Source organism: Struthio camelus, chromosome 2 (assembly GCF_040807025.1).
Source record: "Struthio camelus isolate bStrCam1 chromosome 2, bStrCam1.hap1, whole genome shotgun sequence".
NCBI classification, from domain to species: Eukaryota; Metazoa; Chordata; class Aves; order Struthioniformes; family Struthionidae; genus Struthio; species Struthio camelus.
Genome location: NC_090943.1, coordinates 77,597,612 through 77,615,303, shown reverse-complemented (window position 1 = coordinate 77,615,303; position 17,692 = coordinate 77,597,612). Strand labels below are relative to the sequence as shown.

The window sequence follows — 17,692 nt, the reverse complement described above, 5'->3', positions numbered from 1 at the left end:
AGCTCAAACAAAAAAACAGTAGATCTGGATTTGGTTTTGTCCACAGCAGCATAGAAAGTCAAAGACAATATTCAGTGGTATTTGCTTAGGAAAAACAAAGGAATTAGAACTCCTAAACTGGAAAATTTGTGGCAAAGCATCAGCAAGAAAGCCGGCTCTCTGCCTACTCTGTATGAATGTATGAGATGCAGCTGACAATGCAGAAGAACAAATGATTTATACACCATCTGCCATGGAAGACTACTAGCCTTGTTCCAGAATCAAATAAAATAGGGCACCAGGTAATCTGTTGCCTCTTTTCCACCCCACAGAAGAAATTGTCCTCAACTGAAACAACATGCTTAGCTGAAAAAGCATCTGTATTACTTTTCTAAGGAATAACCAAAACCATAGCAAAATGTGCAACCCAAACTATACTAGCAAAAACCTCAGAAAAATGAAGAAGCTTCAGGTGGTGGGAGGAGTGAGTTACACTGGAGATGTGATATTATTATAAGCATATTTTTCTGATCATACAATGGTAAGTCTAGCTAGTTCTCTAGAAGGGAGGCCTTGCACAAAATGAAAAATGGAGGGTGGAGTTCGCACAATGCACAATTAAATTGTGCATCTCAGTGCCACCCACTGCTAGGTGGGCCTAACGTATCAACTTTTCTAAAAGACCATGAACATAATGATGAAGGTCAGGTCTATTGGTAGTCTTTAAGTAGAACCATTCAGATTATTGGTGAGGAATCTCTAACCGAGAGACTGCTGAGAAATATGGAGGAAGGATCAGGGGAGAAATCCCTTGCACTTATATTCTTCCATGGGCACCTCCTGTTGGCACCTCTCAGACACAAGATGCTGAGCTGGATGGAACTTTGCTTCTGCTGAGAACACAGTTCTGCTCTGCACACACCTGGTCAGTGGCATCCCCTCTCGCTTTCAGCTCTCTTTCCATACAATACTCCAGTCCCTGGCCTCCTTAAGAGGGACTGCAAGCATCAAGGGACATTACTGCTGATGCGATCATCGATGACTGCTGCTGGAAATCCATGCAGAAAAGTGTGCTGTGCAGAGGAAAGCAGACAATAATACCCAGCTCTCCTTCCCACTTTCCCTTCCTCCACTTGTAACTGAAAGTCAAGGAATGCAAGTCCCACTATCCCCTGTCAGAAGGAGAGTTCCATTCCTTGGGGAAGGGACTAGCAAGGTCAAGCCATGCCATAGTGGCACCCCTTGTATAAATGTGTTCATACCACATCTGCAAATACTGATGTATGCATGTAAATGGCTGGTTTTAGCCAGAACCTTTTGGGTGTACAAGAATTAGTGAGAAGAGTAGATTTCAGTTCATGTACAGGTGCTGGTCAAAATTATGATACTTTGCTCCTTCTGTTTCAGGAGTTGTCATAGGCTAATCTTCCTCTTTAAGAGAGACAGAGGAAGGCCAAGTAGTAGAAGGTCCTCTGCCCTTTAAAGAGGAGCTGCAGCCTTGCACCTCTGAGATGTGAGGTCTCCTGGGATCTCAAGCAGCCTGCACCACCTCAGTGGTCCAACCTGGTCTTTACTCTTCGAGCGTAACCTCCAATTTGTCAAGGAGTAGCAATGGCTGGCTACTTCTTACTGGATGGCGGGCCAGCCATGATAACATGGCTGGCAGGGCAGGGGCAGGAGATGTAATCCAGGTTCAGCCAAGAGTCCAGATCACCAGACAAGTTTGTGGTGACCAGGCAGGTCTCAGGTCAAGCGAGGAATGCAAGCCAGTCAGGGTCCGGGTCAGGTCTGATGTTGATAGTCAGGGTCAGACACAGTCAAATGATAACTTGACAGGCCCATAGTGATGAGGTAGGTCCAACATCAAGCCGGAAACTCAATCCACGGGTCAGGAACCTGATCAGCAGAGTCCATGGCCAGGCATGACTGCAATACAGTTGGAGCTAGAGACAGGCACAACTATAACATAGCTTGAGCAAGAACTGAGCTGAAATGGACCCCAGGGACCACGGCAGCAGGTGTGATTGGAGGTCCCAGGTGAGGCTGGTCAGGGCAATTAAGGCCTATTAATGTACTTAGGAGACTGACACAATTTTTCTTGGAGTTATATGTCTGAAGAGGTGAAAAAGTGCCAAGAAACTTTGGCTTGAGTCAAGGAATACCCGGAGAACTAATGAGCCCCAGATGTTTCATCAGGGCTAATACCACAGGAGTGTCAGACAGGCTCAGCCATTTCCCGTCCCGTAGTTTTACCCTAGAACATTTAAAAAACAAACAAATAACAGTTAGAGACACTCTGCAGTGACCATGCCCAAAAGAAGAGGCAGCCAGCCAACATGACATTTGCTTTCCTCACACCCAGAAAAGCCAGCAGCAAACAAATTCTTATAGGGAACTAAAAGGAAAATTAAAGACTTTGGATTGCGCTGGATTTAAAAATAATCACTGTAAAATTTAGCATAAAGTACTGTCTTAATAAAGTGTTTTCATTATACATGGTTTATAGCAAGAGCACAGAGCCTTACCTTTGAAATTTTCAGCTTTTTTTGTTTTCAAATTCATCCTTAGGATTCTGATCATGACTTTTTTATTGAATTTCTGTACAAGAAAACAAGTAGTTGGGTGAGCACTGGAACTAATGTCGCCCAATTTCGAATGGCTTCTGGGCTTGTGGTAACTGACTTTTTAACTTCTTGACTGATTATTAAAGACCAGAGAAAGAGAATCTACACAGGAAAGAAAACTCAGCTGAAGAGTAGAAACTCCACTGTATAGTCAGCCATAAGCTCTGAATGAAGCATTTCCTGTGGTTGGGCTTTTATAATAGCTCTTTTCCATGCGGTTTCTCTGACAGATAATAAGCAGCTATTTTCCCTCCATGAAGATTAAGAGGATCACTCTCTTCTACTCTGTGCCTAATTTCATGGAATATCTAGGAACACAATATGTTCAAGATCTCTGGCCCTCTCTCAGTTCTCACTGGAACTGGCCAACACATACAAAAGGCAGATGCACACACAAAGAAAGGAAAAGAAACGAACAGCTGGATTGCGTGAGTCTCATTCCTTAGGAAACCAAGCTAAAAGGAAAAAATGTCAGTCACATGATTCACTTTCACAGGCAGGTTGTAAAAGCTCTGTAAGAAAATAAATGTGGGTTTTCTGAGGGGAGATATATATAAAAATAATAATAAATAAGATACCATCATGTTGTATTTCCATGTAATACAAAGATCAAGCTGTTTTACAGACCTTGAATAAGTAGCTCAAGCCTCATCTATAAGGTAGAAGAGTAGTACCGTTTATAAAAAGGATTATTGCAAAGGTATAGAGACTTGCACAGATTCAGACAGTCAGTCCAATGTAGAGTTGAGAATGCCTGGACTTTAATGCCTAAAGCCATTACAGAGTGAAAATAATTATACTTTTATTCTATTGCTCTGTCAATAACAGAGAAAAGACAGAGAAAAGACTGGGGGTATTGCTTCATCACATTTGACAAAACAGAAGAGTGGCCAGCTATTTTTTGAAATCTTTATGGATTATGGAAGATACAAGTAATTCCCTGACTTTTCTTATAATTTACCTGGTATCTAGCAATAAAAAAATCATGGGATAGATCATCATCTTCAAGTACTTCTTCATGCTTCATCTCCAAACTGCAATAGTCCTCTCCTGCCCGCCTTGTTGTGAAGCATATTATAGAAAATATGGCTGGAAATGGTCTAAAAAAGTAACCTAGTTCCTCCTTTTAACCCATATTCAGCCATTCCTCAGAGATATTGGCCTAAAGCAATGGCAAATGTCTTTTTTTAACGAAGGAGATCTAGCAGCTTTCCCAGGCTTCAGTATTCAGTATTGGAGTACCCTTTAACATTTTTTCTCTTGATTTAGGACCTGAGTCTCCTTTACTGCAGTTTAGGCCCATTGCTTATTGTCCTGTCCATTTTGGATGCTCTGAGAACTGACTGTTCCTAACCGCAGCAACTATTTGCATACCTGAAGAATATTTCTCCTGTCTTTATTTGGAGTTCTCTTCTTTCTCTTCTTTAGACTAAACAAACCTATTCCTTTTTTTTTTTCTTGCTGGTCAGAGTTTCAAGGTCTCTCGTTATTCTTTTTAATCTCTGCAGAGTATCTGCGACTGGTACAATGTGAAAAAAGAAAAGCAGCAAATTAAAAAACTGAAGGAGTAAAATTTATTATGAGAGATTGTGTGACAATCTATCAGAACTAAATTATAGTGATATAAGGGGTTATTACTAGGAATAACTAGAAGTTTAGAAAACAAAAATATAAGCGCCTCATTTCCTACTGATGGTCACCCTACAATACAGTAAGCATTATAGATGGCCATGAGCTCCTTTAAAATTCACAAGATTTTCCCGCCATCCTTTCATTGTAACCTTGCATCTAATTCCCTGCAGAAGCCAACCCCCCATTCCCAGTGTGATAATACTTGCAAATTTTCTTGCAAATGTTCTTCAAGTGAATCTCTTGAAGTTTGTTCCTCATGCTTTACAAGACAGCCCAGCATGACCTTTTAAAGAGCAGAACGATTATGAAGGCCCTATATACTATATACTCTCCTTCTATATCAACTGGATCAACTGTAGATATTGTGCAGCAAATAACTATCTGTGCAAAGACGACGATAAAGACTGAATGCCTTCACTGGTTTTCACAAATGGTGTTTCAATGAGTCTCTGAAAATTTATGGGAAATGGTTATTTCTTGACAAGACAGCAATATATTATAACGCAATAAAAGCTGGGGATGTTCTAGATGGAATGAGATTCTGCAGTAAAGCCATGATTCCTGAAATTCTGATTATTCACACTACTGTTCAACCTAGCTGCTAGTTACTACCCATAAAGAACTGCAGACCAGAATTCTGGCCAGCTATACTAAGCGGAGTTGAAATGGAAGATTTCCTCTTAATAAAAAAATTGTGGTAATGCATATTAAGCCATATTAGTGCATCCAAGGATGGGCTAGTTTTCAAAAAAATATTGGTGCGGTCACCACCAAATACTTGCTAATCTTGCTCCAAAACAAAATCTATGTCTGCAGGCCACTTTCTTGGCAGCTTCTGTGATTCACAGTTCTGTGACAACTTCATCATAAAGAAAGTGCTGGATTCCAGAGATCCTGGAAGCCTATTCCAGGCCTTTTCAAATCTAAATCTAAATCCTATCCTGTGATGGTGAGTCTTGTAGCTTTCAGAGCCTCCTCTCTCCTAGAGTTGTCAGACATATAGCTTTGGGAAGCCTCAGACCGTACTTTTTTGGGAACCGAGAGTTTGGCAGTGTGCCTCTTGGATGTCCCCTGAAAGCAGACTTATGAAGTACCTGCTTCTCCACCCAACCATCAACTCAGACAGAATTCTACAGAACACCTGCCTTTAAACATAATGAAAAATACTTGAAAAAAATGCTCAGGATCAGCAAAAACTTGATTGACTTTGGTCCTATTTGGACCTATTTTATTGACAAATTTCAGACTGACATTTGACCTTAAAAGAGGAAATATGTACATATACATTTTGTTTACAGAAGTGGCCTTTCCCTGGCAGCCTAGTGTTCTCTTTGCATCACTTCAGAGCTGGAGGGACAATATAAGCAGAAAAACAGAAATGCGATCATTCATAATTCCATTCTGCTAATATCATAGTGGCCATAATTTTCTGAGTCACTGTTTTCAAAGGGCCTAGGATTTTTTAAATTACATTGAGAAAAATCATGGCTGCAATGAATGCTTATACATTTACGGCTACATTGAGATTTCTCCCTATAAAAGCACCTTCTATTCAAAGTGGTGTAAGCTCCAAGCATCTTTCATGGCAATTTTGAGCCAAGATCAAAAGAACTGTTGATCTTCCTGTGTCTTGTGTGTCATGTCTTCCAGTCTTTCATTCCCTTCTTCTAAAATCTCAGTCCATAGCTCCAGATTCTTTCCCTGATCGACGATTACGCCCTTTAAACATATCTACATTGCATATAAAACAGCCTCTGGTGAGATATAGCCCTAATTAGAAAGAAAATTAACAGGTATTAGATTAGCAGAATCCCTGCCAGTAAAGTATGTAGGGGATATCATTAAAGAGACAGACTTTTTGTGTGTGCTTTATGTTCCTCCAAAGTTGATCACCTTTTTAATTACTTCTGCCATTATGAAAAAGCTAACTGGATTCTTTCACTTAAAAGACCAAGACAGAGCAGCAGAGAGGTTCATAAATCACCGTGGACGACAAAGGGAGAAAGGGGAAGTTCTCTGCCGACCATTCTCTTTTCACTTGCAAGCGTTCAGCTGAAGCTCTTTGCGCGCCCCCCAGCCCGCCGCCCCCTCTCCCCCCACCTCCCAGATGGTCAGTAACTATAGTGCCGTCACTGACAGCACTGTTGCTAGCATTCCCCTCAGACACTGGCACCCAGTTTTTCCTGTGGTGAGAGTTTTACTGTGAAATGAGCTTGCATCCAGCCTCAGCCCAGCTCTCTGGAGCTTGGTCTGTCTTCTTCCTTTTCCCTCACTGGTAAATTCAGTTACGAACATCTATCGGATCCTTTATATCAGTTTGATGTGCAAAAATCATAATGTTTTATGGCTGCCAGACTTTCTCCAGGCTTTCCCTTCCTTTCTCCTTTAATGTTTCTTGAAGATCTTCAAGGTCAAAAGTGGAATGAGACATAGAATTCCGCAGCTGGATTCCTGCAGACAGTAAATTCGTAGAGTTGTATCATTTTTTGCTCCATCCACTGAGCAGAAGCCATGAAAGAGAACAAATTGCACTGAGGCGTTCTCCTAGAAGTGGCATGAGTATGTCACCAGAAAATAAGAAGGTGATTTTCTATACAATATTTCCTATTTAAAGGCCTTTTAGATTTTTTTGATTTGTTGCTGTTTGAAACAGATCCTCCACCTTGACTGAGATTTCATATGTACTCTCTTAAATACCTGCTCATAACATCTTCCAATCCTGTCTTCACCAATGCTACAAAATAACAAGTCCATCCAGACATGATCTTCAAATCATCATATCCTGTCAGACAATCAAATCAAAATGATGGTGACCACAAAAGCTAGCACAACTTAACTATGAAGTTGCACAAATCATACTCTATATCAGTTGAAGCTATGCATATACATATATTCCTCTTACATCAGTAGATAGGCTGGAAGAAATTGTGTAGATCAGAGAAGGAAGGAATGCTAGGGTAATAGTTACTGCACTGCAAAAAGGAGGCAGTGTTGTGAAAAAAATAAGCAAAATGCTTTGATTCAGGCCCTTTATCTAAAAGCCCATAGGCCCAAAAGCTGCAGGAAATTCGGTAAAGAAGCAATTGCCCGCTCTGCAAAATGAAAGTTAAGTTTTCGAATACCAATGTGCAATTTTTTTCCAGTCAACACAATGCCAATGCCAATGCATTCCCTTCTGGAGCCATAAAGCATAGAGCAAGGTGGAAGAAAATGATGGATGCATTTTTCCAAATCTGAGCTTACTTCTCTTTTTTTTTTTCTTTTCTTTTTTTTTTCTTTTTCTGATTACATAACATTAAGGCCATTAAGTTAACGCTTCTGTTCGAATCTTTGTAGTCCATTTTTTGATTGAAAAAATTACAATCCCATCTATTTATTTCTATACTAGAAAGCATCAGTAGCCTCCAAACCCTAGCTGACACAAGATGGTGTATCAGTAGCTCTCTACTGAACAGAAAGCACTAAAAAGTAACAGCTATTATCAAAAGGTGACTGAAGTGCTCCTCTAGACACCTACTACGTCAGTGTTCAGTAATCTGGAATAAATATAGGTTAGACTGTCAGACTGTAAAAGAATTTGAGGCCAGACAGCCACATTTTCAAATTCAGCTTAGCAATGTTATATATGAATAGAGAACAAATTTTTATAGATTCATCTCCCCTTCCTTGCTTGTTACTGCTGACAAAGACCCAAACCGTCCAAAAATATCCAGTGGGTAGCATAGTGTGGATTCACCTTCATGCCTACGACACCTCCCACTTAAAAAAAGTAGTGTTTCATTGAGATCTAACATTCATACCAGAAGTCATCTCCTTTCACAGCTCAAGGAAGACAGTGCAGTATATTGTGAGTAGACTAGATTGGAAACTTTTAAACATATTTTTGTACCAAAATTCACATTTCTAGAAAGCAAAAGTTTTAATGGAAATATACTAGTTTTCTTGGAAAAGGTTTTGTAGCTCCAGAATCAAAACATCAGAGAGAGAGGGAGAGAGGCAACTTATTCTACATCTTCCACATCCTAGACGAAAGCTATAAATTCCATAACCTCTCTCTTTTCTCCCCTTATTCTACCACTCTTCAACTCCCACAGAAGTTATCAACATATTTTAATTTCTTTCAGTTTAGACTAAGAAATTTTAAAAATAAGTGTTGGTGGAAAATAATTATTTTTCTTCTAATGCTGGGAGGAAGGATCAAATCAGGATTTTTCCCCTTTACCCAAGGAAAACATGGCAAATGCTAGACATTTCTAGACCAAGCAGAAATGCTTTTCAGAATAAGGCAATTAGACGATCTACACCCTTATTTGCTTCACCCGATACTAAAAATTAAATAAAATATCAAAAGTTCCAATTGGACAACATGAGAATTTCCTAGCTGGAAAACCTGTCATGTCTTAGACAAACGCAAACATCAAAAGCAGTAATTTTCCATCAGAAGCAGTCATTATTGACTTCATGGGTTGACTAATTGTCTAATTTTTCTTTTTTTTTATAGCTATATCAACATGTACTTGTTCAGTTTGTTGTTTTCATATACCTAAACAAAAACATTTCTTTCTGTGCACAGTAATGATTACTGGTATTTCATCACTAAAAAAGATATGAGAGAGAAAATTCTGATGCTATGATTCCTTTGAGCCTTCTCTTACTGATGCAAGTTTACAATTACCTTTAACCTTACTGTTGTTACACTCCACAAACACACCACAGAAAACTTAATGTAACGTTTTGTTGTACCATTAACACAACTAACAAAAAAGACTGGAATGCATTTTAGTTCTACAGCTGTCTAAGTCATGAGGGGCTGATGTTCACAGAATGGGAAGCAACCCTTCATTATTGCGATTTACTATTCTAAGGTAAAATCCTTGACCCAGTGAAGTCATTAGAACCTTCATTACTAATTTCAGTCTTGCCCTTTTCCCTTTCTGCTTATACAGCAGAAGAAAACTTCTTTCCAAAAAAGGTGAAATAGGTTGTGAAATACTGGGAATGTAGAAAAGGTATTTGTTTGTACCACAGTTTTAACACTAAGATAATTAAACATATTTTCCATAGACTCCTTGTATTCCTTCTCATTCTAAAATGGAGTAGATTAAAATGTGTTTTTAAATTAGTATTACTCATTTTCCTATAACAAGGAATTTTTCAACACATTTTGCCAGCTCTTAAGCTATCGTAAACCCACTGAACCTGTTTTTCTCTCTTTGTCGAAATCTCCCAAAGAATATCAATTCAAGTTCAAAGTTTCAGACTTAGTCTCCAAGGACTTAGTCTTTCATTGTCTGGGAATTCCTATGTTAAATATCTCCTTATAACTAAGGAAAGCTTACTTGTATTCTCAAAGACAGGGTATTCTCAAAGGGTCATCTAAGGCTAAAATAATTCTCCAAGGAATTGAGATCATCACAGATCCCATTCTTCTACAGGGCACTTTGAGCTTGCCTCATAACAGCATATATAAACAGCAACCCGTATTTAAAATGTATATAATTTCAATGTAACAGGCATTAAAAATGTACTGTTTCAGTAACGGCAGGGGTTGTAATAGCAAAACCAATTCTCTTAATACAAAATTGAGACTATATCACTGCTCCTGTTGTAAAAAGGCCAGACCTCTATTTTGGAAAGGCTTTTCCTCTTATGTAATCTGTATCTAGCAATGACTCTGCAGCTGACAAAGCCTTCGAAGCAGCAAAACCCCACCCCATGTGATAAGATGTGGGACAAAATAGTGATGCAAAAAAAGATGGATAAATATAACTAAACATACCACTGGGAACACAGAAAGCTGAGGCAGGTGTTGTCAGCGATGTCAGTTTTCAGGTTCCTTCTTCCTTCAAATGTGCCAGCTCGCATCCTGAGCTCTGCTTAAAAAACAAGGAAGAAAAAGATAAGGAGTGGCTATGAGACTGTTGGTTTTTAAATCCATAATACCAAGTGTTTCGAAAAGCAATCTAAAAATGCTGCTTATTGGTTTAAAAAAAATGAAACAATTATCTTGTTTTTCCTGTTGAGAATTCAGAGCTTTGCTTCTGTGAGATTAGAAAAGACAAGAATTTCTGGAGGACGAAACAATAGTCTTAAAATATTAAAGCCTTAGGTAAAATATGTAAAAAATACAATTAAATATTTTATACAAATGAATCTAAAAAACTTCTCACTTGTAAACCAATGGTCTAGAAGAAATTTTAACATGAAAACACAGAGTTTGAACTTCTTCATGAAGTCTCCAGAGGCAGTAGTATCCAAAGCTTTGTCGTTTCTGTAGGGACTGAAATGAGAAAATCCCCACCATTGTGAGACTGTTACAAAAATAGCCAGCACTGGCAAGGGAAAGTCAACTGACTTTAGTAAACGAGGGAAATACTGGCAGGCATAAACCTTGACCTCTAGCAGTGATATTCTTGTTTCAAGACTTAGAGGTCTACACATATAACCACCTATTTCTGTCAGAGTCTACTCCTGCTGCAGTCCTCCCCTGGGCAGACAGCCAGTGCAAAATCTCTCTAGCACAGAAGCCCCACTTAAGCCATGGGTTTAGCAGGAACGTAAATGAAGGGAGTGGCTGAAAATAACCTGCCCTTAGAAGGCAATCGTATTTCAGAATTCCCAGGCTATGGAGAAAAGGCAGTTGCAAACACTGAAGTCTCTAGTCTTGCTTTTTCCTACCATCTCCTTCTCCTTGGAAAATGAAACCTTGAGCAATTTCTGTGAAAGGAGCAGTAGCAACATGGGAAAGGGGACTTTTAGTGGTTTTGTTTTTCCTTAAAATGCCTTCCTACGCCTATACTAGCAGTATCTGAGCAGCGGCACACACTCCTTCCAGTTCTCAATAACGCGAGAGCAGGCGGCTATGTAATCCTGGAACCTTGCATTCGCTTTGCAGATGGGGAGGTTTTTCTTTATGCCTTCGTCTTTCGGCTAGTTCATAATCTGCCCCCCCCTCAGCTTCCCTGGGGCCAAGGAGAAGAGGATAATCTTTATATAGCTCTCCTCAGGGACTGGGTGAATCACAGAGTAACATCTAATCCCTCCTGCACTGTGCAACTATATAACATCCCAGCTGATTATCAAGCCAAAGAAAATAAGCTGCAGTTTTAAATATAAAAATCAGGCAGAAAGAATGAGCACAGTTAGAGGTGTCACCAGTTTTCACCATAAAGCTCAAATGGAAAAATTAAACAAAATGAAGGTAATAAAAGAAAACAACCAGAGTCCAGGGAGGGTGCAAAGACCTCCTAAAAAGGCCAAGATATTATGTGCTTCATCTTGGCATTTTATTTTTCTTGAGCTTTTGAAAAATGATATTCAATAGATGTTGGGTGAATCTATTGCATAATTTATTATTTTTTTATTGGAGAGGGCAAGGAGCCATGTTTTTTTAAGTGTTTGACCACCATGTTTGGTATCTGAGCTGTATCTCATGCACTGTTTGTCATTTCATACCACTTAGAACAAATTCCAGCTGGCTGGAGTCCTAGTCCTGTGGACTGTGAGTCATGGATATTAAATGACCATCATGTGAGCTACTGCATGCTGCTGTGGTTAGTGTATGACACTGTAAAGTTGTACAGTATCTTATCACAGAAGAACATCAATGTGAATATACAGTTTGAACAGGGAGCACTTCGATAACAGCATAAAATAAAACATCTTTTTCAGCAAGCAGTAAGAAAGGGGTAGGGAAGTGCGCAACTGGAAAAAGGTACGGTGTTTCCTTATGTTTCAGGGGATCAGCAAGGACAGGAAATCAGCTCCAGGTTCTGTAAGAGCATAACTGGGTCAAGGATGGAAAAGATACTGTCTGTAATAGAAGAGTCTGTAAGAGACTTTAAAGTCTTTTGAAGGAAATCCTGTAGCAGGGTTTTCCATGGATAATTATAGTCCAGCCTTATTAAGGTAGCCCACCAGGATAAGGAACTAAATGCAAGCCTATTCCAGAGTCTGGTTCTTGGGAACAAGAATAAATTCTAGAACTGACTAACATATCACCCCCCAGTTCAGAATTTAAAAAGAAATGAATGAGATTTCTTTCACTGGTGTCAGACTGACAGTCCTTGAAATGGATGGTTTCAGTCTAGTAGTAGCCCAAATTAGAAGCTTTACTGAGCAACACATTTCATGCTAATCAATATGTTGCAGGAAATCTATACTACAAATCAGACTGGAAAAATCTTGGGGCAATGAGGAATCATTATGTTCAAAGATTAGCATTTCTTACCTGGATTAGGTGATTTTATTCCATCCTAATTATAAGATGGGTAAGTTCCTGCTGTCAGTGATAAAATGAAAATCCATTTTAGACAACACACAGGAAAACTGTGTAAGAATTAGATACAATAGCTCGTTTCCATCTTCATTAGCGTAAGTTACTGAAATTGTCATTATCCAGCGAGAAAAGTACTGTTATCTTCTGCAGGCTACAATGAAATTATGTAATGCTGTCAAAGATTCCTGTGAGTCTCTAATGTTGCAGTCCTCAGTCACAGCTCCAATAAAATGACTTCTCTAGCTTCAGCTTATATCTGTTTTTCAGTCTTGCATCTGTTTCTCTTCCTTTTAACAGCTACTAGCTCCTTCCCACTATCCAGTGACTAGCAGATTTCCCTACCTTTATTTATATTTCTCTCACACCATAACAGTGCAGTTAGGTCTCCTCAGGTCAGCAGAGGCAAGTGTTCACAGCTAGCACTTTCTAGGATTTTTCAAGGCATTTTAAAGGTATGATATTTCTTGATTTAAGCATCAAAGACCTCTTCATTTGAAGCCTGTTCGTGGGTCAGAAGAGACAGTTAAAACTCACTACTGATTTTTCTGTATAGCAGTCCAGGATTTTAGAGAGATACATATCATATGAATTAGATGAGGAGAATTTATTCAAACTTATCCAGACTTAATCGAAACCACCATTATAAAGTGGTCAGCCAGTCATATCAGGGGAAGACTAAAGCTGCTGATACATTGCATTTAAGTTATTATGACTGTTAGAAAAAAGTCAAATACTACATTGGGCAGTATTAATAAAAACATCATTTAAAAAATACAGCTATGTCACTAGAGATAGCGCTGATCTTGCATTCAATTTTTTAAAATATGCAGGCAAAATGGAAAAATGCTATAGAATTCAGAAGAGTTCCAGAGAGATCATCTTCAACCATGGAGAAGCTTTCAGGAAAAGAAAAGATTAAGGGGAAACAGGATTATTCACAAAAGTAGAAATGAATATTAGATAAGAGACAAATCAGTCTCATTAAACAATGAGGAAGACCAGGAAGTAATCAAGTAAAGTATTAACATGAAAATATGAAGACAGAATAAAGTAAGCTACCAAGGTGGAACTAAGATGCCAGAAAACGTTATGAAATTAACTTCACTGAGGATATTCAAGTCACCAACCTGTGGGGAGTCACTTCAGTGCAATAAAATCAGTGTTTTCCTGTTGCAAAGACATGAAGTGTAGAATCCACTGACTACCCTCTAACCCAAATAATCAGAAATGGCTTGTATTAGCTAAATGTTATATTGTCACATGTTGCCCCCATTTGTTACAACCAAATTTCCTTGAAACACATGGAATAGACCAACAAGTATGCTGACAATGGCCTCATAACATGCAACCAAACTGAAGGTAATAACTAAGATAGCCAGAAGCTGTCCAGCAAAGCAGGCAGCAGACCTGCACGGATGAGCAAGGGTCTCCTGGCGAAACTCCAACAAAAGAAGAAACTCTACAGAATGTGGCAAAGGGGACAGGCCACTTGGGAGGAATACAGGGACGTTGTCAGAGTGTGCAGGGATGCGACAAGGAAAGCTGAGGCCCGTTTGGAATTCAATCTGGCAAGGGATGTCAAGGACAACAAGAAGGCCTTCTTCAAATACATCAATTGCAAAAGGAAGACTAGGGAAAATGTGGGCCTGCTGCTGAATGGGTCAGGTGCCCTGGTGATGAAGGCTACGGAGTTAGTTAGTTACTGAATGCCTTCTTTGCTTCAGTCTTTACTGCTAAGGCCAGCCCTCAGGAATCCCGGACCCTGGAGACAAGAGAGAAAGTCTGGAGAAAAGAAGACTTTCCCTTGGTCGAGGAGGATCAGGTTAGAGATCTTTTGGGCAAACTTGACATCCACAAATCCAGGGGCCCTGATGGGATGCACCCACGAGTGCAGAGGGAGCTGCTGATGTTATTGCTAGGCCCCTCTCCATCATCTTTACAATGTCCTGGAGAACAGGAGAGGTGCCTGAGGACTGCAAGAAAGCCAGTGTCACTCCAGGCTTCCAAAAGGGCGAGAAGGAGGAGCCAGGGAACGACAGGCCTGTCAGCCTCCCCTCCGTCCCTGGAAAGGTGATGGAACAGCTCATCCTGGAGGTCATCACTAAGCATGTGGAGGATAAGCAGGTGATCAGGAGGAGTCAGCATGGATTTACCAACCTGATAGTCTTCTCTGATGGAATGACTGGCTGGGTAGATGAGGGCAGAGCAGTGGAGGTTGTCTAACTTGACTTCAGCAAGTGACTTTTTGATCACATCCTCATAGGTAAACTCAGGAAGCGTGGCTTGGGTGAGTGGACAGTGAGGGGGATTGAGAACTGGCTGGATGGCCGAGCTCAGAGGGTTGTGGTCAGTGGTGCAGAGTCTAGTTGGGGGCCTGTAGCTAGCGGTGTCCCCCAGGGGTCAGTCCTGGCTCCAGTCGTGTGGAACGTATTCATCAATGACCTGGATGAAGGGACAGAAGGCACTCTCAGCAAGTTTGCTGATGATACTAAACTGGGGGGAGCTGCTGACGCACCAGAAGGCTGTGCTGCCATTCCGAGGGACCTGGACAGGCTGGAGAGCTGGGTGGAGAGGAACCTCCTGAAGTTCAACAAAGGCAAGTGCAGGGTCCTGCCCCTAGGGAGGAATAACCCCCATGCAGCAGTACAGGCTGGGGGCTGACCTGCTGGAAAGCAGCTCTGCAGAGAAGGTCCTGGGTGTCCTGGTGGGCAACAGGTTGACCAGGAGCCAGAAATGTGCCTTTGTGGCCAAGAAGACCAATGGTCTCCTGGGGTGCATGAGGAAGAGTGTTGCCAGCAGGTCGAGGGAGGTGATCCTCCCTCTCTACTAAGCCCTGGGGAGGCCACATCTGGAGTACTGTGTCCAGTTCTGGGCTCCCCAGGACAAGAGAGACATGGCACTACTGGAGGGAGCCCAGCGGAGGGCTACAAAGATGATGAGGGGCCTGGAACGTCTCTCCTGTGGGGAAAGGCTGAGGGAGCTGGGCCTGTTCAGCCTGGAGAAGAGAAGATTGAGAGGCGATCTCATCAATGCGTACAAGTATCTGAAGGGAGGGTGTCAAGAGGATGGGGCCAGGCTGTTTTCAATGGGGAAGACTCTTCCCCCTGGTGCCCAGTGACAGGGCAAGAGGCAACAGGGACAAACCGAAACACAGGAAGTTCCATCTGAATAGGAAGAAAAAAACTCTTTTCTTGTGAGGGCGACTGAGCCCTGGAACAGGTTGCCCAGAGAGGCTGTGGAGTCTCCTTCGCTGGAGATAGTCAAAACCCGCCTGGACGCAATCCTGTGCAATGTGCTCTAGATGACTCTGCTTGAGCAGGGAGGTTGGACTAGATGATCTCCAGAGGTGCCTTCCAACCTTGGCTATTCTGTGATCCTGTGATTCTGTGAACCATGGATGTATCTGACTAAAAGTCATTCATCTTTTTCCAGGTCCTGCCTTTGTTTTTAATTTATCCTGTTTTAGCAAAAGCATTTCAAAACTGTATCTTGAGAACAGAGTGAGATAAAACTTCAAAGGAATTTTTTATGAATAGACCTGCTTTGTTTCTAACAAATATTAATGCTTTTGCATAAGGGTTGGAAGATAATTGTGTAATCAGAGGAAAACAGGAGTCACCACTGATCTTTCAGAGAAAGCGCATGCCTAACAGGCTGATTTTGGTGTTTGAAAATGGAATTTTTTTCTTTCCACAGTGGTGGTAATGATTTGTAGGACAATGTACAACTAAAGTGTCTCCAGAAATGACTCTGCAACAAATGTACTTCAAAATGATTATAAGAGCAAAGTATAATGAAGGGTTTTGAATTCCCATGCCCACAGGACAATATAGCACTACATCTGTGATTTGATATCACAAGCCTGTAGACTTCTTTAGTGTTATATATACTCTTCAAGGAACTATTTAATCTTCTCCCTGGGGAAAACATTACACCCTACCTCAGAAAATTGTACAAGAAGGAAGAAATCTGGGTTGAAATGGCCATGTTTTGGCTTCTAGCCACTGAAATCAAATCCACTCCTCTTATTTGCTCCAGTTTTAGGTTCACATCTCTACTGCAAAAGGGCATATTTTACTCTTTATAATATATAGCCACTTGTAACATTCCAGAGAGTTTTTGCTGTTTTTGCAGGATTCTAGAGATCCATGATTACACTGGATTTCTAAGGAAGTGAGGTTTATATGATCACACGAGCTGTTCATAAATTTCTCCTCTTTCCTCCTCTCTCTTGAAACAATTGGATAATTTCATTCACACTTGGCATATGGATAAAGTTTTCAAAGATAAAACATTTCTACAAGTTTTGTGTCTGGGTAAAGGAAAGAGACCCAGACATGTACTGTCAAAGGGATCCAGCCACTGTGCATGGTTAGAGATGGCAGCCAGGTGGCCAGTCAGCATGCGTGTACTGGCAGGGCAACCAGTACTGATGTAGTTTTGAACCTGCTATGCTACTGCTTGCCCAGTCATTCAGGTAGAAATCCTATGACAAAGCTGAGACCTCATAAATATTCCACAGAAAACTAAGTACTCTTTTTTAAAAAGCATGCGGCTTCCAGGCTCCAAGCACAGCACACAAGATAAACCAGTTCCCAGTACTGCCAAAATGATGTAGCTAATAAGCCCTCTGCACTGCCAAAACAGAGGCAAATATCCATAATTATCTGATCTCCAGCATCTTTGAGGTTTTGTAGTGAACCGTCACTTACCCAGAGCATGTGCCAAGGTATGGCATTAGACCTCTGTGTGCCACAATTCACACTGGAGCACTCAGCAAGGCACTGTCCAACTTGTACTGCAATCTAAAAGTATTCAGTACCCACAGAAGCGTCCCATTCACTGCTGGGAAGTTAAGCATAGTTGGAAACCTAGAGTACTAGATAGATATGTTGACATATGGCCCAAACAGTGGCTATGCTGCCCTAATTGCCATACTTTTGTAAAGGTAGTTAGGCATGAACTCATTGTACTTCAAATATGTCCATATCATCATACAAATCAAAGCATCCAAAAAAATTCTCTGCATCTCTGACTAGCCACCTTGCTGGAAGGGGAAGGAAAGTCTTTAAGGAAATAGGATACAGAAAAATTGGAAGTAGTGAAACAAATATCAGCTAGAAAGAAGACTTACAGAACAGAGTATCATAAAGGATCATGAGGATGCAACTCAAAAGTG

At 40.7% G+C, this 17,692-nt stretch overlaps 1 long non-coding RNA gene across 2 annotated transcripts in view; it reads right to left on the bottom strand.

The window, feature by feature from the left end:
• Window positions 1-12,681, bottom strand: part of LOC104145107 (uncharacterized) — a 28,761-nt gene extending 16,080 nt beyond the window's left edge. Inside the window, exons 1-2 of one of the 2 annotated variants that reach the window (XR_011138943.1) lie at window positions 12,466-12,681; window positions 10,015-10,108 (exon numbers count right to left, since the gene is read on the bottom strand). This is a non-coding gene — a long non-coding RNA (uncharacterized lncRNA). Of the gene's footprint in view, window positions 1-10,014; window positions 10,109-10,405; window positions 10,630-12,465 lie in introns of those variants that run through there. The other variant, XR_011138944.1, reaches the window with a different exon arrangement.
• Window positions 12,682-17,692: the final 5,011 nt, after the last annotated feature.